Source organism: Triturus cristatus, chromosome 2_1, assembly GCF_964204655.1.
Source record: "Triturus cristatus chromosome 2_1, aTriCri1.1, whole genome shotgun sequence".
Classification (NCBI taxonomy): domain Eukaryota; kingdom Metazoa; phylum Chordata; class Amphibia; order Caudata; family Salamandridae; genus Triturus; species Triturus cristatus.
Window position 1 is genome coordinate 292123898 of NC_140581.1, and position 23759 is coordinate 292147656.

A 23759-nucleotide genomic window follows, 5' to 3' on the forward strand; every position below is an offset into this window, starting at 1 on the left:
ACCCCTATACTATCCAACACTTACCCTACTGTTGCACCCCCTGGAGTTAGAATAGTAATTTTTACCCCTATACTATCCAACACTTACCCTACTGTTGCACCCCCTGGAGTTAGAATAGTAATTTTTACCCCTATACTATCCAACACTTACCCTACTGTTGCACCCCCTGGAGTTAGAATAGTAATTTTTACCCCTATACTATCCAACACTTACCCCACTGTTGCACCCCCTGGAGTTAGAATAGTAATTTTTACCCCTATACTATCCAACACTTACTCCACTGTTGCACCCCCTGGAGTTAGAATAGTAATTTTTACCCCTATACTATCCAACACTTACCCTACTGTTGCACCCCCTGGAGTTAGAATAGTAATTTTTACCCCTATACTATCCAACACTTACCCTACTGTTGCACCCCCTGGAGTTAGAATAGTAATTTTTACCCCTATACTATCCAACACTTACCCCACTGTTGCACCCCCTGGAGTTAGAATAGTAATTTTTACCCCTATACTATCCAACACTTACCCCACTGTTGCACCCCCTGGAGTTAGAATAGTAATTTTTACCCCTATACTATCCAACACTTACCCTACTGTTGCACCCCCTGGAGTTAGAATAGTAATTTTTACCCCTATACTATCTAATACTTACCTTAAATGCAATTTAATATTATGCGTTGTAATGGTATGCGTTGTAAAGGTAGTATGCGTTGTAATGGAAATGCGTTGTAAAGGTAGTTTTAAAAAATGCGTTGTAGTGTCATGCGTTGTAATGTCATGCGTTGTAATGGATTATGCGTTGTAAAAAATGCGTTGTAAGTGCATGCGTTGTAAAAGTGTGCGTTGTAACGTCATACATCCTATATTTTAGCATCGGTTTCCCTATCTTGAAATTTAATCTTGGATGAGAAATATCCTAAAACAGGTAACTCCTGCCCACAGTACCTTACTGGATTAGCATCAGTAGACTAATATTTTGGTACCCAAACTCATCCAGATTTGTTTATCGATAATCATAAACGGAGAACAAGAATCTGCCCACATCGGAACGATTTTGTCTTCTATAAAAATGTCACATTTAAGATGGTTGTAATTATCACTAGATTTTGCACCTACATCACTGACATCATCAATTACATATATTTCAATATCACTTTCATTGGAATTAGCAGTGGACTCGTCTCTAATCACATTTACAATTGGTTTGGAATGAGATGCACCAGATGATTTGCAAACCCTCGAAAAATGCCCAATTCTTTTGCATTTGTAGCATCTACTTTTATCTGCTGGACAGTGAATGGCATCAGAAGAATGTCTGTTACTCCCACATCTGTAGCATACCTTATTAACATTAAAGGAGTGTTTCTTTTTTTCAGCTTTGTTTTCTATAATTTTGTTACTTTGCTCATCACTAGTGCTTACTTCACAAACCTTAGATGTGTTTGATTCTAAAGAAGTTCCAGTACATGTTAACTCTTTAACATATTGTGTAGTATTCTCAATGCGTTTGGCTATCTGTATAGCTTTATCTAAAGTGGGATCCATCAAATCTAATAATTTTTCTTAAACTTTCTTGTTACTAGTGATATTAATTAACCGATCCCTGATGATTTTGTCTCATAAGTCTTTAAATTTACATGTGGTAGCTAATCTTCTTAGCACCGTAACATATTGTTCTATTTTTTCTCCTTGCAACTGCTTACGTGAAAATAATTTGTGTCTCTCAAAGACAATACTCATTTTTTTTCCATAGTTTTCCTCTAACATAACCATGGCAACTTCACATACATCCTCATCGTCATCATCAGAATTAGAATTTTTATTACCACCACTCCTTACTGCTGGTAAAGGTTTAGGAAGCGTTTTTAATACATTTCTGCCTTCTACGCCTAAATGGTGTTTCAAAATTGCTAATTTTCTACTAGCAATATAAACCTCTCCACCAATCGCCTCCAAATACGTGATGAAAGACTCTTTCCAATATTCCCAGGTCATGCAGGGGGCACCAGGTTCTTGTAAAAATGTGGGAGGCAGAGTAATAACTTGATTGGACATTGTTGTTTGAGTTGTATACAATCAACACGCTGAATTCGTGTATAGACACAAACACAGACAGACGTTGGAAGAAATCTCTTAAAAACAACAGGCGGAGTATTTATCACAATAGTATAATGTCACAAACACTGACAGAGTCTGAAAGGAATCTCCCCAAATAACAAGCGGTGCGTTTTTTCCCAGAAAGGAATCTCCCAAAATAACAAGTGGTGCGTTTTTTCACAGTTGCATTTCCTCACCTTGAACTGTGTCACATCGTCGCACTGAATCTATTTAAGGTGAAAGTGGTTTGTTCATTGTATATGTTCATCCAATGATGAAGTCTCAATGACTGGTGTAATGAAAACAAATCCTACGTAAGAATTTTTGGTAATTAAAATGGCGGCACGCACGACGTGACCCTAAAAACAACGAGGTCACGTACATCCGCACTAGAGGTTCTGACAGACGCACAACACAAGGTTCCGGAATCACAAACACAATGCAGGAGCGAGAGACTATGATCCCGTGTCCTCTCCTTGTAATGATTCAAATGTCTTCAATGCCGCTGCTGCATATTGACAAAACCGTTACACGTAGGTACATTTATACTCACGAGTGTTGAAATTTGACTGATGTGACTTCAATGTCACGCTTGTACACGTAAACAGCTGACTATTGATCAAATGATTTTCCAATGCGGCTTTCAGTCTATCCCTTCTCCTGGCAACAGATTTCCTTGTCTTCGCCCGCACTTTGTTTAAACGGAACAACTATCTTTACAAGGTTGTACGCTGACAGGGAGAATTTAAGGCTGACAACGCCGACATTTTGTTCCTGTTGAGGGTCTTCGGTACTTCATGGAAGTATGCTGCACGATAATTCCTCTTTCTTCAGTGACGTCCAATTTTCCTCAATAATGAGTCAATCCCATCCTCGTCACCATTTTTGAAGAGAGGGATATCGTTAATTTAGAAGAATCACTTTATTGAGTATCTTTACAGCAACCCCTAACAGCTGTCATCTAGAGCACCTCTGTCTCCGTATCCACGAATCCAACAGACTGGATTCTCGTAGTGGAAACAGAAGTTGCTAGGATGCAGTTGCTAGGAACAATACAGTGACATCATGAAATAGAATACATAAAGAATACAACAGACACCTCACAATATAATTTTAAAAAGTCTGTTTGTAATAGTGGATACCAAGCCAACACAAAAAATAGATTTTAGTTGCTGACAATGGTAGACACAAAGGCAAAAAATATTTCAACAAAAATGTGTTTAATTTCATGGACTACATCAAAATCTCTGTGTTTAGTTTCTCGGGAATTCCATTTTGGTGTCCAGTGGTCATCAATGGATCTTATTTTTTCTATGATAAGTAAAGTGATATCAACAACACAAATAACAATTTAACAAAAGTAACAGAATTAGACAGTATTTCTTGGACGTACAGCAGATAGCATGTTGTTCAGCAAACACCTGGCAAAACAAAGAGCAAAAAGAAAATATTACAGCTGATTGGTGAGTACAAAAATAATTGGTTCTAATACACACGTATACTGTGACACATTGAGTAAAACTAAAGAATAAAATAAGGAACACCTAAGAGTGAATCCTTTAGGGTGCAAAAATAATGTTTTGATAAAAACTGCAAAAATGCCTACTAGGACTTACCTTTCTTCAAATCTTAATGAAAACTCTAGTTCTAAACATAATCCTAAACCTAATAACCTTAATTCTGACTCTAATCCTAACTTCATCCCTAACATAAGTCTCAGCTCTAACCCTGAAACGTGCACTAGTACAGATTGATAATTATATTTATTGTTTTCAGCAATTCAATTAAAATTACACATTAAAAACAATTCCATACCCTAAAAAAAATCTAAACAGCAAATTAAAGTGCTAAGATTTATGCAGATTTACAGGCTCTGTAGGTTCACGTATATCCATGAAAATCTCCCTTAAAACATTAGATCTCAGCTTGTGAATCCCCCCCCACATTGCTTTCACAATAGAACAAGATAGAATAAAACAACTAATATTTACGTCTACTGTGCCGACAAGCATAGCCTTAAACAGCAAACCCATGACATGGGAGATACTGACTGAAGCATATGCAATGTACAGTTTGGCTCAATAAAGTGCAAGTACTTATGCATTTTGAAAATCACAAAATATACATCCTGTATAAAACAATTTTAATTAAAAATATACTATCTATTAAACAGAAACATATGCATCCTATCAATCACTCAGTTTACTGTTTCACTACTCAGCTAATTATCATATGTTGCCAGGATATCTCTGACCAGTGTCCATGCTACACATACATAGGAAGCTACAGAGTTAAAAATTACTTCATCATCTGTCCTACAGCAGAAGGCCAGTGCTATGCTAGCTGCATTTATCCCATAAGTACTAAATAAGGGCAGAAGCCATTTTTTGTGTGCTCTTACAAACTTGGGGGCTTATTTACAAGCCCTGCGTGCCACCGGAAAGTCACTTTTTCTTTTGTTCAAGTGGCGCACTGGGCTTAGCCACATCTACTCATCCATGGAAAGCCACCCTGTGTGTTTCATTGCCTCGTGGATATGGAGTAGGCATAGCAGCGCAAGTCGCTGCTTTGCCTTACTCTGCGTCAAAGAGGAGTTCTATGGGTGTTGCGGTGGGTGTTCCCCCGCAACACCTATGGACTTTGACGCTGCGCAAGTTCTACAATATTGGGTAAACTTGGGGCAGCACCAAAATCCTGTGCCTCCCTAGAGCAGGTATACCGAGAAGAAATGTTTACATTTCTCCTTGTTTGTTCCTCTTTTCATGTGTGCTGTATTCTGCAGCACACAAAGAACAAGGAAAACGCCTTACGGGATTGTGTTTGTGCAGGAAGGTGCCCCTACAGCATAGAGTGCATTTCTGGAGTCCAGCCGGCTTGTGACGAGGGCTTGGGTCACCGTTTTCCTGGTGCTGACGGGGATCCACCTGAAAATCGTACGAAGCATGCGGAGGATGTGGAAGCAGGAAGAGACAACTGCATTGACCTGGCTCTTCATGGAGAGATTGCTGTCCAGGGTGATGCCGAGGTTGCGGGCATGGTTGGCGGGGGTTGGTGAGGGCCCATGTGCAGCGGGCCACCATCTGTTGTCCCATGGGGAGGTGTTTTTTCTGAAGATGAGCACTTTTGTCTTGTCTGTGTTCAGCTTCAGGCAGTTGGATCTCATCCAGTCGGCGACATAGGTCATGGCGTTCTGGAAGTTGGATCTGGTGATGGCGGTTTCTTCCATGAGAGAGAGGCTTAGTTGGGTGTCTTCAGCATATGAGATGATGTTGAGTCAATTGGTGCGGATGATGTCGGCCATTGGTGTCATGTAGGGGTTGAAGAGAGTGAGGCTGAGGGAGGATCCTTGGAGGACGCCGTTCTTGGGTTCAGAGGTGAAGGGCTCTAGGTGGATTCTCTGTTTGCGTCCTGTGAGGAAAGAGGTGATTCACTTGAGGTCATTTCCTCTGATGCCAATGTGGTGGAGTCTGGTAGTGAGTGTGATGTGGGATAAGATCGAAGGCTGCTGAGAGCTTGAGGAGGATCTGGGCTGCTGTTTCGTCACAGTCAAGGATGGATCTGATGTAGTTGGTTGCAGCTATCAGGGCGGTCTCGGTGCTGTGGTTGGAGCGGAAGCTGGATTGGGAGGCGTCGAGTAGATTGTTTCCTTTCAGGTGATCAATGAGCTGGCAGTTAATGGCTTTTTCCAGGACCTTGGCCAGAAAGGAGAGCAACGAGATGGGGTGGTAGTTCTTGAGCTTTCTGGGGTTGGCGGAGGGTTTTTTCAGGAGGGGTTTAACCTCTGTGTGTTTCCAGGTGTCGGGGAATGTGGCAGTGGTGATGGATACATTGAGGATGCAGGTGAGTGCGCCGCTGATTTCCTTCCATCCCAGGTTGAAGGCATGGTGGGGGCAGGGATCTGTTGGTGCTCCAGAGTGAATAGAGGTCATGATCACTGTGGTTATTGGTGTGGTGAGCAGTGTCCAATTGGTGAGGTGGCTGTGGGAGTTGTTGGTGTGTGTTAGGAGGCGGTTGAGGTCGGTTGGCTGTGGGTCGAAGTTGCTGTAGATGTCTGCTATCCTTTTGAAGAAGTGGTCTGCCAGGGATCCCATAGGGCTTGGGAGGGATGGATCGTGGTCTCGGTGGCAGACAGGCAGGAGAATTCTCTAACAATGCTGAAGAGTTGTTTTGTTTGATTGGAGCTAGCCTTGATGCGTGTGGTTAGGGCGTTCTTTTGGCTTCCTTGAGGCAGTGGTGGTATTTGCTGAGGGCAGATTTTAGGGTGGAAAGGTCTGAGGGGTTCCTGCTGGAGCGCCATCATCTCTATCTCATCCAGTCGCATACACTTGCTTTTGAAGGCTCGGAGCTTGGGGGCGAACCAGCTGGCGTGTTTTCTGGGTCTGCTGGTGCTGGCCATCTCTGTCATTTGTTGCAAAGATTAGGCCCAGGGTGTGTCCTGTACAGTGAGTGGGACTGGTGACCTATTGCAGGAGTCCAATGTTGTTCATGCTTTCCAACAGGCTGGCATAGCTAGTGTCATTGGGCTTATCTAGGAGGAAGTTGAGGTCACCAAGGAGGATGTAGTGTTGGGAGTCGATAGCCAAGGGGTGATGAGCTCAGAGATGGTGCTGCAGAAGACGGGGCAGAAGCCCAGGGGTCTGTAGGTAGGGTTTCCTGTGACAGTTGTTTTTGCGACTAATCGAATTTGGAAGTTGAGGTGTTCCATGATTGATGATCTATCGTCTTCGGTTTTGGTGCATGGGAGGGTCTCCTTGAGGATAATGTTGATGCCTCCTCCATGTTTGTTTGTTTTTTTGCTTTTTTGTTTTTTAAACTTTATTGTGCAGAAAGCGACATTACAAACGTGGGCCTACAACCACCAGGGCCAGCCGCTAGCACAGGCATGCCAATTATGAGACGTCACAAAGCAGCGACTGATCCCCAGAGGCGCAGCAGGATTACAGAGTTATGTTCAGCAACGCAGAAGTTAGGCAGAATACTGACATTTTAAATTTTGAAAAGAGAAAACGAACAAAGAAGAAAAACAAAACTCAAGGCGAGAAACAATCTAGACAGTGTCAAGCGCCGACGGGGGGACCCCCCCCCACCAGGTAAAGAATCAGGAGGTCAATAAAGATGACCGGGGGTGGGGGGAGGCAGCGGGGAGGCCAGAACAATCAACGTAAAGAGTACAGTAATCAGGGAACCTCAGGATCAGGGGGACAGGGAAATATCAGAAGTATCATCGAAAGGGGGCGTACAAATGTTACCTCGGTAGGCGTTCCACTGACCCCAAATTCTACCCCACGCCCCAGGCTTGCCCTGCACCAGATAGACCGTCTTCTCCCTGAACATACACCAGTCCATGTTCTCCTTCCACACTGACACGGCGGGAGGCCGTCGGGAGCCCCAAAGCTGCGCGATGTCCCTCCTTGCGATCATGTTCCCAAGTGCCGCCCACCGGGCCTGGGCAACGTTATAGTCATTCGGCTCCCATACATTCAGCAAGCATCGACGAGCCTCAGGCAACAGAGCAACCCCAGTAACACACTCCATTACCGCATGCACACGGCGCCAATAAGCCGCCACCTCGCGACACTCCCAAAGGATATGAAGGAAGGTTGCACTCATACCACAGCCGCGCTTACACAGCCCATCCAAAGAAAAACCCATCACAACCAAACGTGGACCCGTCACATACACACGGTGAAGAATTTTAAGCTGGTCAAGACGGAGACGGGCAGGAATGGTGACCTCTTTCGGGGAAGACACTGCAGACTGCCAGTCCTCGTCATCCAACTCCAACCCGTCTCCGGTCCAGGCCTCCCGAAGATGCCCCAGGAGGTCCGCCCTACTGTTGATTAACTTCTTATAAATCAAAGAAATCGTACTATCGGGCAGATGACCATCAAGTATACGGTCCTCGAGCGGTGAAGCCACGGGGATCGTGGTACCGGCCTTGAAAACTGACAGCAAAGCGTGGCGAACCTGTGCGTACCTGAAGAACTCCCTCTCACTCAGCTCATACTCACTCTGAAGCGCCGAAAAGGACTTGACAGAACCTTTCACCCAAAGATCACCCACTCTGCTGATACCAATCATATCCCAGTTCTCAAAACCTTTCGTCGTCCAGAGGCAACGCAATACGTCCGACGCAAACAGAGGGGTCGCTCGCGTCAGGCAATCATTCCAACGCATGGCCACATTAGCATCCCTCCACGCACGCACTGCAATCTTAGTGGGTCCCGTTAGGTTCCTCCCCGCCGTCCGAGAATAGAGCGCTCTATTGAAGTTGCCACCAGGCAACTGATATTTATCCATCTCGAAAGCCGGATTTGGGCCGGGGGCATACGTAGCATGGTTGACAGCGGACAGCTGGGAGGCCCAATAGTACCTCCTGATGTCCGGGAGCGCGATGCCCCCGTCATACCAGGGGAGAGTCAGTTTTGCAAGAGCGATACGAGCGCGACTGTCCCAAATAAGTCTCCTCTGTAGACCCTCCACCTCCCGGAAGTAGGTCACCGGAATAACATCAAAGGAGTTCTGGAGTGCATAAAGAAATCGGGGCAGGGACATCATTTTAAAAAGTGCCGCTCGACCGAGTGGCGACAACGGCAACTTACGCCAACGAGCCACATCCAACTTTAGTCGCCGGAGAGGAGGAAGGAGATTGTGCTCATGGCGGACCGCCGGGTCCAACGATACGTAGATCTCCAAGTACTTGAAACCGGACTGCGAAATTTGAATGGGAAACCTATTCGGCAAGGGAGGAAGGTCACCGGAAATAACATACACACAGGATTTGGACCAGTTGATGATCAGCCCAGAGTTTTTCCCGAAAGAAGTGAGGACGTCAAAAAGGACATTAAGTGATTCACGCGGGGAGGTGAGGTACAAAAGAATATTGTCGGCGTACAACGAGACTCGGTCCTCAAAGCCAGGGGCCCATTGAATGCCCTTCATCGACGGTTCCCATCGAAGCCAAGCTGCGAGTGGTTCTAAAGCAAGAGCAAAGAGCAGGGGGGACAACGGACACCCCTGCCTAGTACCCCTCCCGAGAGCGAAGGGCCGGGACACCCTCCCATTGACAACAACCTGAGCCAGCGGATCCGTATATAAAAGTCTGACCCAACTAATAAATCCCGGCCCGAAACCGAACTTCGCCAGAGTGGCCCAAAGGTATGACCATTCTATCGTATCAAAGGCCATCGTGGCGTCCAAGGAAGCCAAGATGGCCGGCTCAGAAAGAAACTCCGCCCTGGCGAGAACGCCATGCAAACGCCGCAGGTTGAGCGCGGTGTTCCGGTGCGGGATGAAACCAGACTGATCCGGATGAATCAGGTCACAGATAACAGCGAGTAGGCGATTAGCGAGGACCTTGGCAAGGATCTTTGGTTCAGCATTCAGTAGGGAAATGGGCCTGTATGAGGCACAATGATCACGAGGCTTGCCCTCCTTGGGAATCACAACTATGGTGGCAAGCCGCTGGTCCCTAGGGAGGGAACCAAGCTCACGCGACTCCAAAAACATATCGCGAAGAAAAGGCGCGACTTTATCAGGACACAATTTGTACAGCTCAATGGGCAGTCCGTTGGGGCCCATAGCCTTACCAGTACGAAGGGAGCGAATCGCGATAGCAATCTCGTCGGCTGACAACGATGCGTCCATGCACTCTCGATCCTCTTCAGACAGGCGAGGCAGCGCAATGTCCCTCAACAAGGGCATGAGGAAGTAATCAAGCCTAGAGAGACTCTCATGAGCCCCGGAGTGGAAGGTGTATTGACATTGCGTCGGATGCATTAACCTCCAGCAATCCACCAGGCCGAAGGTGTCCAAGAACCCACCGAGCCATGATTGGGAAACGGGAAGAGCCCTGGGGGGTGACGATCCAGGTCGCCAGATAGCACCGAGTTAAAGTCCCCACCCATGAGGAGAAGACTATCAGGGAGTTCCAACAACAGCCGGCCAACATCCGAAAAAGTAGAGGTCTGGAGGCCCGGGGGAACATATATCATGACCAAGGAAAGGGTCTTGACCTCCCACCTCCCAGTTAGGGCAGCATAACGCCCTCTGTCGTCAAGGATGATCTTATCAATCTCTAGTGGGAGGGAAGACCGGACAAGAATACCAACCCCTCTGGAGCCAGTGGTGAACCCAGAGTGTGCAACCAATCGGTATCCCCACCTGTTCAGAACATGACACACATTACCAACCAAATGCGTCTCCTGCAGGAGTACGACATCAGGAGTCAAACGACGCAAATATTGCAATACAACCCCCCGTTTGATACGGTCCCCCAATCCATTGACGTTCCAAGATATCAACCTCAACCCACTACCCCCCATCCCCACAAAAGTAGCAGGAGTCTCCCCACAGAGAGCAGGACACCAGAAGCAAAGAAAGAACCAATATGTCGCCTTGAGAAGAAAAACACAAACACAAACCCCCCAACCAAAACCCATTACAACTCCCCCCTCCCTGCACCCCTGCAAACAACAAAACCACCCCAAAATGCAGTGTGCCTGTCGCCCTAACAATCCCATTCTACAAAAAGACCCCGGAGGAGGAGAGAGGCCCGTCTCCACCCGCCACCCAGACACGAAATACTATAAGACAAAATATACAAAAAAGGGTTAAACCCCAACTGAGCAATGTCCGATTATCAAGGTTAGGGACCGAAAGATCACTGCTGTGGAGGCTCACCGCCTTCGGCACCGCCAGGGTGCCCCGCTCGATCTCCCCGGCCAGGCAGGGAATCCAACCAGTCACTTACATTGTCCGGGCGTTCAAAAAAGAAGGTCCGTTCCTCATGTTCCACTCAAAGCCTGGTAGGGAAAAGCATAGCATACTTCAAGCCCAGGTCCCTAAGACGTCGCTTAACCCCCTGAAAGCCCATTCTCTGTCGCTGCACAAGTTGAGTGAAGTCCGGGAAAAAATTGACAGAAGAGTTTTCAAATTTCACCGGGCCGTGCACCCTCGAGGCCTGCAAGATCGCATCATGATCCCTAAAATGAAAAAGTTTTGCAATGATAGGCCTCGGGGGAGCGCCTGGCTTGGGCTTGCCGCCCGGAACACGATGTGCCCGCTCCACAGCGAAGAACTTGCTGAGCCCAGAAGGGGAAAGATGAGTGAGGATAAGATCCTCAACCAGGAGGTCAACAGAACGAGTCTCGGGATTCTCCGGAACACCGATGACGCGGATGTTGTTGCGTCTTGCCTGGTTCTCAAACTCGTCCAGCCGATGAGACAACAAGTCGTTGGCTGATTTCAGAGTGCCAAGATCTGTTGAAAGGCCCGACACGTCGGCCGTGAGGCTGGAGGTCTTCAAATCCAATGACTTCACCTTCTCATTAGTTTTGGACAGATCAGCCCTGATTAGAGTGACATCAATGGCGACCGTGTCAATTTTACGAGCCAGGGCCTCATACTGCTGGCCGATGGTCTCCTTCATGCCGGTGATGGCGCCCATAATGTCCTGCAGGGACAAGTCAACAGGGGCAGGTAGGTCAGCTCTGGCGTCCTCCTGGGTACAGCTGGAAGGCCCGGGGGATCCTTTGGCTTGAGTATAGCAGTCCATAACATTTGTCTGGAACTGTCCCCCACGAAGAGACGTCTTGGTCTTCCGCTTTTCGGGTTCACCCCTACCCGCCATGGTGGAAGATGCACTCCGGAGGGGCCCACAAGACCGAGTGAAAATGGCCGCCGGCAGGTCGGGCACCAGCCGGGCAAGAAGCTGGCTCGTGGGGTCCGGAGAGAGGCGCGACCTGACCCAGTACGCTGTGCTAATAGGCCGCGATGACAACAGAGGGAGGCTGGATTGGTCCCCGGCAGAGCGAAACAGGCCCTCGATCAGACCACGCCAGAGACCGAAAGCGAAACCGAAAGTGGGGTCACGGCCACTGAGGAGGTCCCAATGCCGTTGTTGTTCAACTACGCCCCGGCTTCACAGATCACCAAGACCCCGGCACGGCCTCAAGGTGGGCCTCAAAATTTCAAAGTGCCGTAACTTCGGTCGCCCAAGTCCGATTCAAATTCTGAAAAGAGTTATGGACTCAGTTGAGGTTCGCCTTCGAAAGTCTGTCCAAGAAATCAGGATATCTTTAGGATAAGTTGCGAGGAGCGGCGAGGGTCCGGGGAGCCCTGTGCTCACGCGACCATCTTGGATGCGCGCTAAGCTCCTCCTCTCTCCTCCATGTTTGTTGATGCGGTATTTGTGTATCAGCTTGTAGCGATTGGGCGCTGCAGTCGCGATGTTGGGGGTTGAGGACGGTGTGAGCCAGGTCTCGGTAATGAACATCATGTCGGGGTGGAAGTGGTGATGGGGTCCCAGATTTCCGTGGCGTGCTTGCAGAGGGAACGGGCATCGAGCTGCATGCACTGGAGCTATTCTGAAGAGTTGGCGGTCTGCTGTGTAGGCGCAGTGAAGGTTTCATGGTTGCAGGTGAACCAGCAGCTGTGGCAGTCGAATGGTCCTTCCGCGTTTCTTTGGGATGAGATGCAGCAGTTGTTGTGGCCTACGGGGGCCAGGGCTAGGAGCTCGAAGGTGGTGCAGTGATGGAAGGCAGGAGAGCCAGGGTTCCTGGCGCTGGTTGCTGTCCAGGCAAGGACCGGGGCAGACGGGCATGCCTATGGCATGTGGGCAGTGCGCCCAATGTGCAGCCACGCCACAGCCTTCTTACATCATCCTTGGAGGTGGGAGGGGCTGGCCGAGAGGTAGGAGGGCAGGAGCAGCACATGCAGGAAATATCAGCGTCAGCATGACCCGATCAGCAAGTGAATGCAGCGGTTGCCAGGCAACCAAAAATAAACAAACAAAAATTAGAGCAAACCAGGAGTGGAATGTGGCAGGGAAGCGGTGACCCTGCCCACAAGGGTCAGGAAATGCTCATAGGGGCTGCGTCGTGGCCTCCATAAATCTTCCTGGGAGGTGCGAGGGGATGGATGGGAGGTGGGAGGTCATGAGTGGCACAGGCGGAAAAAGTCAGCATCAGAACAAGCGTGAGATAAAAAATACGAGAACATTTTTTAAGAAAGAGACGTAGTAGGGACAGAGAAAAGTTAAAACACGAAAAAGGAAAAGAATATATAGCATGAGAAGAACTAAAAGGAGAAAAACAGAGCAGAAGCTGGCTCAAAAATGTATTAGCTGACTGAGTATGAGAAAGGTGGCAGAACAGGAGAAAGCGCCATGAAAGGGAGACTGAGAAAGGGAAGCCAAGGGAGAGAAGGAGGCAGACAGAGAAGGAGAGAGTGAAAAGCAACTATCGGTGCAAGGTGCACAACGCAATAAGAAAGGTGAGCAGAGGTATAACAGGATGAATAAAGAGATGGAAGGGAAAAGTTATATGACAGTGATGTGCAGGTGTGAAGCATCAAAAAAGAGACAGGGGAGAATAAAGTACCTGATTCAGTAGAAGGTTAAGTTATAGATAGAGTCAAAAGGGAAATATTAAAGTGTCCGCTGACAAAGACAGAAACTGGAACAAGAAGGAGTGCGGTAGAAGGACGAGAACTGGGAAGAGATGGTGGTCAGAGAATATGAGAGAAAGGTGGAAGTAGATGGAACACTGGGAGAGCTGTGGAGAGAATGGGATGTGAAAAGAATAGTGTTACATCTGGAGGTAAGCATGACAAATATGATGGCGAGAAAATCAGAAGAATAAAGCTGTCGGGCAGAGGAAAACTAAAGAAATGTAGATCAAGTCAACGGTTCAGATGAAGGATAGAGACAGCATTATACAGAACTAAGAGTTCAAGATGTACAGGAAACTGAGTGAGAATAAGATATTTGGGGTGGTTGAAAAACTGATAAAAAAAGTAAATCTGGCAGCATCAGAATACAAGAGTGATAAATTTGAAGATGAACAGAAAATAGGACGAAATAGATGTAATAGAGGGCAGACATGGAGGTAAGCGAGAAACTGGAGAGCAACATACGACGAGGAAGTAAAACTGATAAAGGTAAATGTAATTATGATGAAAGAAGGAGATGTGCAGATGGGTGAAGTCTGAGGAAAAAGGCGGTGAGAAGACAGCAGTGAAAGTGTGAGACTGAGCAAGAGATGGTGAAAGTCATTGGGATAGATAGTGAAGGATTAAGATTCTGAATGAGGGATTAAGCAGTGAAACAATGTCGGCAGAGATAGACGTGAGACAGGCAATGAGTGGGATGGTTGCAAGAAATGGGGGTGGTAGTACATCTTACGAAATGTATTAGTTTTGTGAAAATGAACTTTGCACATAAACAGCACTATTGAAGAATAGTATATTTTAGGTAAAAATTGTTTTATCTTTTTCTATTCTTGGGACTCCCAACAGTTCACCAGAGACTGACCCTCTCTAAGGTGTATTTATTTCATGTTGAGCAGAATATTGCGATTGAACCCACTCTTGGCCAATCGAAAGAAAACAAACTTTTCTGAAAAGATATGTTATGTTGGTTTTAATTTGTACAATGAAACCGCTGTGTGGTGTAAATAATCGAGTTGAAACTCCGTGTATCTGTTCTGTTTGTGCCTAAGCCCTTCTAGTGTGTTCTTCTGTCATTGCATTAAGTCATGTCTAGTGCATGACCTGTGTTGTAGCAAAGTAGAAGCCCACATGAAGTATGTGATTTATTAAGTTGTGCAAACCAGCTTCATGATTCTGTGTGTAAGCCAAGTGGATGCTGCACTTGGTGAGATCTGTAAAAAGATTAATGCCACTAGTCATGATATCCTTACTAGCACAAGCAAAATAAACAGCCCAGGCAACAAGCAGCCCAAGCATATTTGAGCAGCACTGCTCATAAAGTGGATATCAATTTTTGAGCTGGGGAACACTTTGACAGACTGCTGAACATTGTGTTAATACGAGCGTCATTGGACATTTGAGCATCACTCTGGAGTGGAGTATTCAAGCAACTCCCATGAATATTGAAAGTACTCTGATATAAGATACCAGCAAACTTGCGGATCATTTTGCCTTCCAGAACACTGGATGTTGCCGCTATTATACCTTAATAACAGCAATCTGCTTGTATTTCATTTTCTGACATAAGTATTTTGATTGTCTAATAACTGGCACATAACTAAAAGGGGCAAACAGTATCAAACATTGCTTCTCTTGTGGCACACATATTTGTCTTTTATTGCATTCAGTGCAGCTGACTGCCACATTCATAATTTGTAACTACAAAATACTTGAGGCCTAATTAGGATGTCGATCAGAAAGCCTACAGCCTTGGTTTTAATTCCGACCGCTGTATTAAGATTACGGCAGTCGGAATTCAAACCAGCCGGTCATTCTGTATGGCTTCCGTTGTGCTCAAGGAGCCCATCGGCCAGTTGGAACCGCCACCATAATCCCATATGGACGGTGTTTCCTCCGTCAGGATTAGGATGTCGGTTACTGACAGGCTTTTCATGTCGGGTTTACCGACATGGAAAGCCTGTTGGAAAGATTCTTCAGCGGCCTCCGGTTGAGGGCTGATGGAGCACCTAAGGTGCCCCCCTGTAAATCACTGCACGGTGCAGGAATTTACAGTGACTCCCATTTCTCAATGGGAGCTTGTGCTGCAGGTGGTTTCCGACCACCGCAAAAGCTCCCATAGGGGTTGCATTGTAATTGCGTTTTTTGACCGCTGACCTGAGGTCGATCGGTCTTGAAACCGCATGGATGTCGGTCGGAGTAAACTCCGACCGACATCCTAATAAGCCCCATTATGTTTTTCGGTGTACTACGCCAGACTCGAAAGTACTGGATTGCTCTGGTACTAACTTTTCAGTAAAATAAACGTTTGGATTGCTTACTCATTTTTTTTATTGTGTTGCAAAACAAACATTTAGCACAATTTTTTACCAAATGTTCTAGGGTGTGCCCTCTGAAGATCCTTTCCGTAAGTTCTGTATTGATTTTAGTTTCCTTTGTGTGAGGGAAACATACTATGAGTCCCTTAGACCCTTTCATGTCAATAACTCCGAAATCAGTTTTTATTGTGCCATACTGTCTCTTACTGGAGTACATGCATCTGCCAAACATCTAACTGTTTTTCCTTGGATGCTAACTCCACAGCTGAAACTCCTCCATATTCTGTTTTGACCGCAGCATTAAGGCATTGCCACACAACGATGAGCAGGGTTACTGCCTGGGGCCCCCTCGGCATAACTTCCAGCTCCCTACCACCCTAAGCTTTCGTTTTGCCACTGTGTTTGCTTCCCACTCAAAGTCATTCTTCCATCAGTAGGGGCTCACATTCTTGAATGTAATTCTTTTGTTCCAGTCTAATGACTGATGGCTCTGGTATGTATGGCAAGACTGGTACAAACTCTGGTGTTTGCTGCATCTCTTCTTCTGTTGTTATTTATTTGCTTGTGTGACATGAATGACAATGTTTACAATGTCATAAACAACATTTGTCTAGTTAAACATAGTATAGTTCCATTTCCCTAAAGCAATATAATTAAACTAGCATTAATAATGTTTCATGGAAATCCAAATCTAACACTGAACGCTCACTCTAAGCAGTTTATTACTGTGTTAGTGTCCTTTGCATTCCTTTTACAACTGTCTGTCTAGAGGGCTGCAGCTAAGCAAGTCATAATGTTACACTTTTCATCTTAGTGAAATCATTCTGTTACCTGGAGCAATTCAAAAAACTATTTGATGATTACACTGTTGGAAATGGCCCTTTCTAGAGTGCTTTCCCTCGACTCTTTGCTTTTCTCCTTCCCAGTTTTCTGCTGATCTAAGTGTTAGCTATGGGACTTTGAGCGTGTTTGACACTGCCATTCAGTGCTAAAGCGCTGTGCTTGTCATATACGTACTGGTGATTAGTGTATACATGACTGATTCGAGTTAGCTGCCCCTTGTCTAGTGGTAAGACATATACCCGGGGCATGTACCTTGAATGCTCCTCCGTGGGCCTGCAGCACTGGCTGTGCCATCCACAGAGATAGCTCATTGATCATGCAACAGGTTACTGTTACTCGGTTTGGAAATTAAAATGCTACATCCCAAGGTTCTGCATGTCTCTTGCTATATCGGAGTTCTCCCTGGTGACACGGTGCGTGTTGGGAATTGGTAGGACATGTAAACGTGTGTGTTACATGCAAGTGTCATGGATGGTACCGGATGATGTGTTCGGTACGACCGGGCCTGCTTCTTGCATTGAACTAGCATGGGGAAATGTAGTGTAAGGCTATTGAGCAGCATTTCCAATGTGCATAATAGTAGCAGTATAATGTTTGATATCAATGATCTTGTAATGGCGAATCCTCTCCGATAGTGCAAGTGGATTCAAAATTACATATGTGGAAATGTCACTTTGGGAAAGTGGGCATTTCAGTTCGAGGAGTGCGTGAAAAGCTTGCAGAGGCTGAGGGACCTGTGTCTGCAACCAGGGAACCTGGCTAACTTGCACTCTGGAGCGTGTGGTGTCCTAGGGGTGTTGGGGAACCTGAGCTGGGAGCTGAGACTGTCTTCAACCTAAAGATCTGAAGGACGACAGCGCCTGACATTGCGGCCTCCCTCCGAGTTCGCTGGTTCCCTCTCCCTGGACCCAGGTCACAAGCTACTTTGTTGTGCTGCTAATAGGAAAGTTCAACAATTGCATATACCGAAGGCGCACCAAAGGCAAGCCCGTCTGCGCCCATCCTCGCCCGACGGGGACCAGGGGCCAGAAATCCTGGCCCACGCAAGGCAGGTAAATATAGGTACTCTAGTGAGCAGTTACTGGATTTCAGACTACAGCCACATCATGCCTCCGCGATTCAAATAGGAATTGATAACATATCCTCTCCCATGGCGCCCAGTCAAACTTTCGGTTATAGGACAATTATCAACCGACAAGTCATGCTCAGACAAATATCTTTAAAGAGGACATTTTGGCAAATGGGTCTGATAAATGCTCACTCTATTCTAAAACATCTATCAGACATTAGAATCTTGCTAGAAGAAGAACCTCTAGATATTCTTTTTGGTACTTAAACTTGGCTTAATACTAGCTCAGGCCCAGATATTCATCTCGCCCTTTCCCTTGGCTATCAGCTACACAGGCTAGATCGCCTGGATAGAATAGGGGGTGGCATTGCTATCTTATTAAAAGATTAATTCAAGGGGCGTGGCTTGGCACCTGGCAGGTATGGCGGCATCCCTCTGAGGCTCCTCGGTCCGGCGCGAAGGTAATGCGCCTTTCTTCGGTCTCCAGCAAACACACACACGGATGCATTTGAGGGAAGTCATACGGAATGCAGGAAGCCTTCACCGGAACCGCTTGGGGAGAGAATTTGGCCTAATGGCTAGGGCGCTCGTAATGACGCTGAACAACCTGTGATTCTGGGCAAATCACTTAATCTCCCTGTGCCTAACAAAAAATGTATGTGTGTCCTCATGTAACGTAACTGGTGCTATGTAAAGCGCTCTGATACCAGATTGGATTCGAGTCAAGTTCGAGCTATATAAAACTCTGCAAAACAAAACAGTACCTCTAATCTCTGCCAAAACGCATAAATCTGCAAGTAAGCCTCCTCACTAGTCGCGGGGAAAACGCGGCTGCCATTTTGTATTACAGAACGATCGGATCTTTGCAGATTGTTCCGGTGGTGATAAATGTTCCTTCTTTAGCGGAGTCAAGTTAGGCTTACTGACTAAGGATTATGGTTCCTCCTTTTTTTATCTGCTTGGTGGTCCTCTAGCCCAGTTTCACTTCATTACTATGTGGAATGTGACTACGACTAACTGAAAGGAGCATTTCAAGCAAATAGCCTGTTTTAAACCTGCACTGTTTGGCATGTCATGTACCACATAAAGTTGGCTCTTCTAGTGACTATTCGTCATTATCCTAACATATTACTACTCAAGGTCATATAAGAACAGTCAAAGTTTTATTTAATTCTCTTCAGATCTCAATCTGCGCTGCGGTCTCCTACTTACCTTTTCTGAGTTGCTTAAACTTTCTTTCAAGATTTCTCTTTCCACCCGGGATCTAAGTTGATGGGAAGATTAAAGGGGTCACTTCATACAGCGTCTAAGCCTAAACGCGCGGTTATTAAAAATACAAAGTTATTCACCGAACTCTCTAAGCTAGAAGATTCATGGTTAATCCTTCCAGAGACCATAAGCTGGTGGTTCCCAAACTGTGCGCCGCGGCACCCCGGTGCGCCGTTATGAGGTGCCAGGGGCGCTGCGCTCACAATGTGGGAAAGTGAAGCTTGTTTCAGCTGTAGTGCAAATTACGTACCCCCTGCATAATCTGGCAACATGGTTTGGCCCAAGAGAGTACTGGCGCGATACGTGCGTACGTATACGCGTCGGACATACGTGCTTTCACAGGCGTAGTCTCAGTCTCCATTTTATACGCACGCAGCTCTGACTGTTTCAGGCACGTTATTGCTGTCTGCCGTGCCGCGTGGGACCCTCTCCTTCACATTTAAGGTTAGTACTTGGGCCGTTGGTGTTGAAACTGGCATGGGAGGGATTCCTGTGTGGTCCGCTTTATGTTTGACTTTGAGTTCTTTAACTCGCTCCGTGGAGCCTGCCTTTTTACAGTAAAATTATTAATCAAATGCCATGCCGATCTTCGGGCCAACCCGACGTTTTACACCCGTATCACCAGCATTATTTTTACTGTAAAATTTACAGTAAAAATAATGCTGGTGATACGGGTGTAAAACGTCGGGTTGGGCCGAAGATCGGCATGGCATTTGATTAATAATTTTACTGTAAAAAGGCGGGCTCCACGGAGCTCGTTACATCGTAGGACTTCATTTTATTAATGTTGGCAACAGCATGCCATATATAGTGTTTTAATTTTTCAGCTTTTTTTTCTCCAAACGACCCTCTGTTCTGTGACTGGGAAACTCGTGCACACATTAGGATGGAACAGTCAAAGAAAGAGGAATGTAGAAGTGAAGCAGGATGCTATATTGATTTTTATTTTTGTTTTAATTAATAGACAGGCCATTTTAAAGTGCATGGTCTAGATTTTCTGAACTGACTGAAGTTCCTACGGCCTTTTTAATGATTTCTATTAGCAAACTGTACTGTGAATTGTATCATTTTGCTTCGTTGTCAAAGTGAAAATTGTACTGTGAAGTGCACCATTCGACATATTTTCCTTTTTAAAGTTTTCTCAGGGAAACACCCCTCTCGATTTCCCACAATAAGTAGGATTCTCCTGCCTGATACAAATCACGCCAGTTTAATTATGCCACACTGCTTTAAAAGATTGCACAAGTCTACTTTCCAAAGCTTAGTCACGTGGTAGATTTTCAGAGCGCTGGAAGCATTTCGAACAAGTGTAGTGTGGTCTTGTAATGCTTGTGCTTTTGATGTGGGTGCCATTTTGCAATGCACACACTGACTCGAAACTTCCGTTCACCCGTTTTTTCCCATGAAATGACAGATCAGGCTGAAAATAATGTTTTTTGAGTTAACAGTGCTGTCTTCTGGTCACTTTGAAATAGGCACTGCAACATGTGGATTGAAGTCAACATTTATCAGTTAAAATTAGATTGCCTTGGATTCAATGTTCGTTAAACTTTAACATGGGAATCAGTGGCTGGGCCGGGGTAGGCTAGCAGAGAAGCTGGAATTCTGCTACTTCTCCTGTATTAGTTATTTTTTTGAGGAAAGGCTTACACTGCTGCTGACCTGCAGTATCTGTCGTGTAGAAGCAGGTTGGAGCAGACCGAAGGTAAGAATAATTGTGCTTACGACCAGCCAAGTGGGAGGTCACCCACAGAACCTGGAAATTGATATCACAACTGATAATGGTAGTTTTTGTCCATTTTTAAAGTGCAGCCTTGTAATTAATGGTCATTGGGAGGGGGGGGCACCCAAAAACATTGTCGCACTGGGCACCACCAGTTCTAAAGCCGGACCACCCAGGAATCCAGCGCTGTTTTATTTATACCCACGTATTAATGTATACATTTTTGAGCCTGGCTTGGCAGTTCGGGCTGGACTGTTCCCATGAGGCACAGGGTCAAGACTGATTTGCATATGGCTGGGTTCGAACTGGAACGGCATGGTGAGCAAAAAATGATGGATTTAGGCCCAGATCTCTGTACTGGGGTGAATGTATGTATTGTATGACATTGTTCTGCATTCTGTCCATCAATTGTTGTTTTGCATACATTTTTGCGCCTGCAAAATGGTTCTAAGTCAGAGCTGCTCATGTTTACTATTGTCGGTTCCAACCGCTGGGCTAAATTGCAGCAAACTTACAATTTGCCATTGTATTTGACCTTAGACTTCAATAGAAAACTGAATGCTCTTTCTGTCTGTGCGGGGTACCAATAAGAATAATAAGTCCAAATGGTCACCATCATCATGGGCTACTATTGCAAACTAACAGAAATAATAGATCCATCATTAGGCAGAGAATAACTTTAGTTCTACTTATACTTGTCTTTACCTGGATGTTTTGTACTTCAGGCTTATTATTCCGTGGAGACTGTGGAGGAGACCGGGAAGAAACCTGGAAATACTTCAGCAAAGGAAAAGAATCGACAACCAGGGACTTTACAGATAGAAAGACGAGAGGAACTGATTCCCATCTTTCTGATTGACAATGAAGAGATTTCTAATGCCAAGTTCATCTGAGCAAAGTGAAGTTGCAGGTTCTTCTGCAGGTTCTTCTGACAAAAAAGAGGACGGGAAACGAAAGGCCAAGTACAGAAAGTACGATGACAGGTATTTGGATTATGGTTTCACGTGTGTTCAGGTTAATAACGAGGAACGTCCTCAATGTGCAATCTGTTTAAAAGTCTTGGCTCAGGAATCCATGCTTCCAAGTAAACTTAAGCGACATCTTGAAAGTCTTCACCCAAATGTGGTCAGAAAGCCAAGGGATTTTTTTGTAAGAAAACTTGCAGAAGCCAAACTACAAAAGTCCACTTTCTCAAAACAAACCAAAACTAATAGTAACGCCCTCCTGTCTTCATATAAAGTGGCCTATCTAGTAGCACAGAGTAAAAAACCCCACACAATTGCAGAAGAGCTGATTTTGCCTGCTGCTGTTGAGATGGTAACAATCATGATCGGCGAAGATGCGGGTAAACAGCTGCTGAAAGTGCCTCTTTCTAATAATACTATCAGCCGGAGGATAAATGATATGGCTGAAGATATTAACGATCAGCTCATCTGTAATCTAAGAGGCAAAGACTTTGTACTCCAGTTGGATGAGGCAACAGACAACCACAAAGACACCCATCTTATTTGCTATGTCAGGTTTCTATACGAAAAACAAATTGTTGAGGATTTGTTGTTCTGTATCAAAGGTGGGACCACAGGTCAAGACTTGTATGCGGTTGTGGATGATTTCATGCAACTGAATCAAATTGACTGGGAGAGATGTGTTGGAGTTTGTACAGATGGGGGCCGTTCAATGGCAGGATGCTACCAAGGACTTCAAGCTCGCATATGATCTAAAGCTCCTAATGCTGTTTGGACACACTGCATAATTCACAGAGAAGCACTGGCAGCAGGAAACCTCAGTGAAGAACTGCATGGTATTCTGAAAATTGTCATCAAAGTGGTAAATTATATTAAAACAAGACCATTGAAAGCAAGATTTTTTGCTAAACTGTGTGAGGACATGGGTGCGGAACACTCATGTCTCTTGTTCTATAGCAGTTCTCGGTGGCTGTCTCTAGGTAACTCCCTGCTTAGGGTGTATGAACTGAGGAATGAAATCTACTCATATCTACATGGTGATGAACATTGTTTTGCTGACAAGTTTATTGATGCAGACTTTCTAATACAAATGGCTTTTCTTTCTGATCTATTTGAAAAACTGAATGCACTGAACAAGTCCTTGCAAGGCAATAATACTAACATCTTGCAACTGTCAGACAAAGTTTCAGGCTTTAACCCCTTCAGTGCCCATGACGAGCTGGACTCGTCATGGGCTGCGGTGGCGCTGTGCCCATGACGAGTCCAGCTCGTCATGAACTCCGCCCGCTAATAAAAAGCGCGGCACTGGGCGGGGAAAGGGGCGGGCATGCAAGGGGTTAAGAAGAAAGTGATCCTTTGGAAAAGCAGTCTAAGCAAAGGTGACTATAAATGTTTTCCTTCATTGGACCAGTTCCTGCAGGAGAATGAGATGGCGTTAAAGGAGGAACTGAGGACAGTTTTTGTTCTGTATTTGTCTCAACTGCGTTTTTACCTTGATAAATATTTTCCAGAGGATGAAGTGGAGCCAATAAAATGGGTGAGAGACCCCTTCAACGCTGAGATACCTCAGCATTTCAACAATTTGTAAGGTAAATTTCGGACTCTGTTTTATTATATAGAAATTTGCGAACTATTGTTGTGTGGTTAATAAAAGTTGCATGGAAACATATTTGGCTATTAATCTTGTATCGTTTCACACTTAACAAAGTTTTATTAAACAGCTGTTATCTTCGTATTTTGTTACAAATATGATTATACTACCTTCATTGCATCCCAATTAATTTAAGGAAGACAACAGGAAGTACTCCCGAGGTCGGGCTTACATCCCCCCCCCACCCGCCCACCCGTAAAAAAATGTTGGGGAGCCACGGCCAACTGCCAATTAGGTCAAGGGAGCCATGGGTCAAAAAAGTTTGGGAACCACTGCCATAAGCAATACCATGGATCTGTAAAATCCAATGTGAAACGCCTAAAAAAGGATCCACCTTCTCCACCTAAACCAGCCTCACCTGTTTCAATGGAATT

The 23759-nt window shown here is 45.6% G+C and overlaps 1 protein-coding gene across 1 annotated transcript in view; it reads right to left on the reverse strand.

Annotated features, from left to right (window-relative positions):
- Nucleotides 1-3292: 3292 nt before the first annotated feature.
- LOC146864114 (complement component C9-like) overlaps nt 3293-23759 on the reverse strand; it is a 160385-nt gene continuing 139918 nt past the window's right edge. Inside the window, exon 12 of the mRNA XM_085631146.1 lies at nt 3293-3520. The gene's annotated coding sequence lies outside the window, so the exon portion shown is untranslated. The remainder of the gene's footprint in view (nt 3521-23759) is intronic.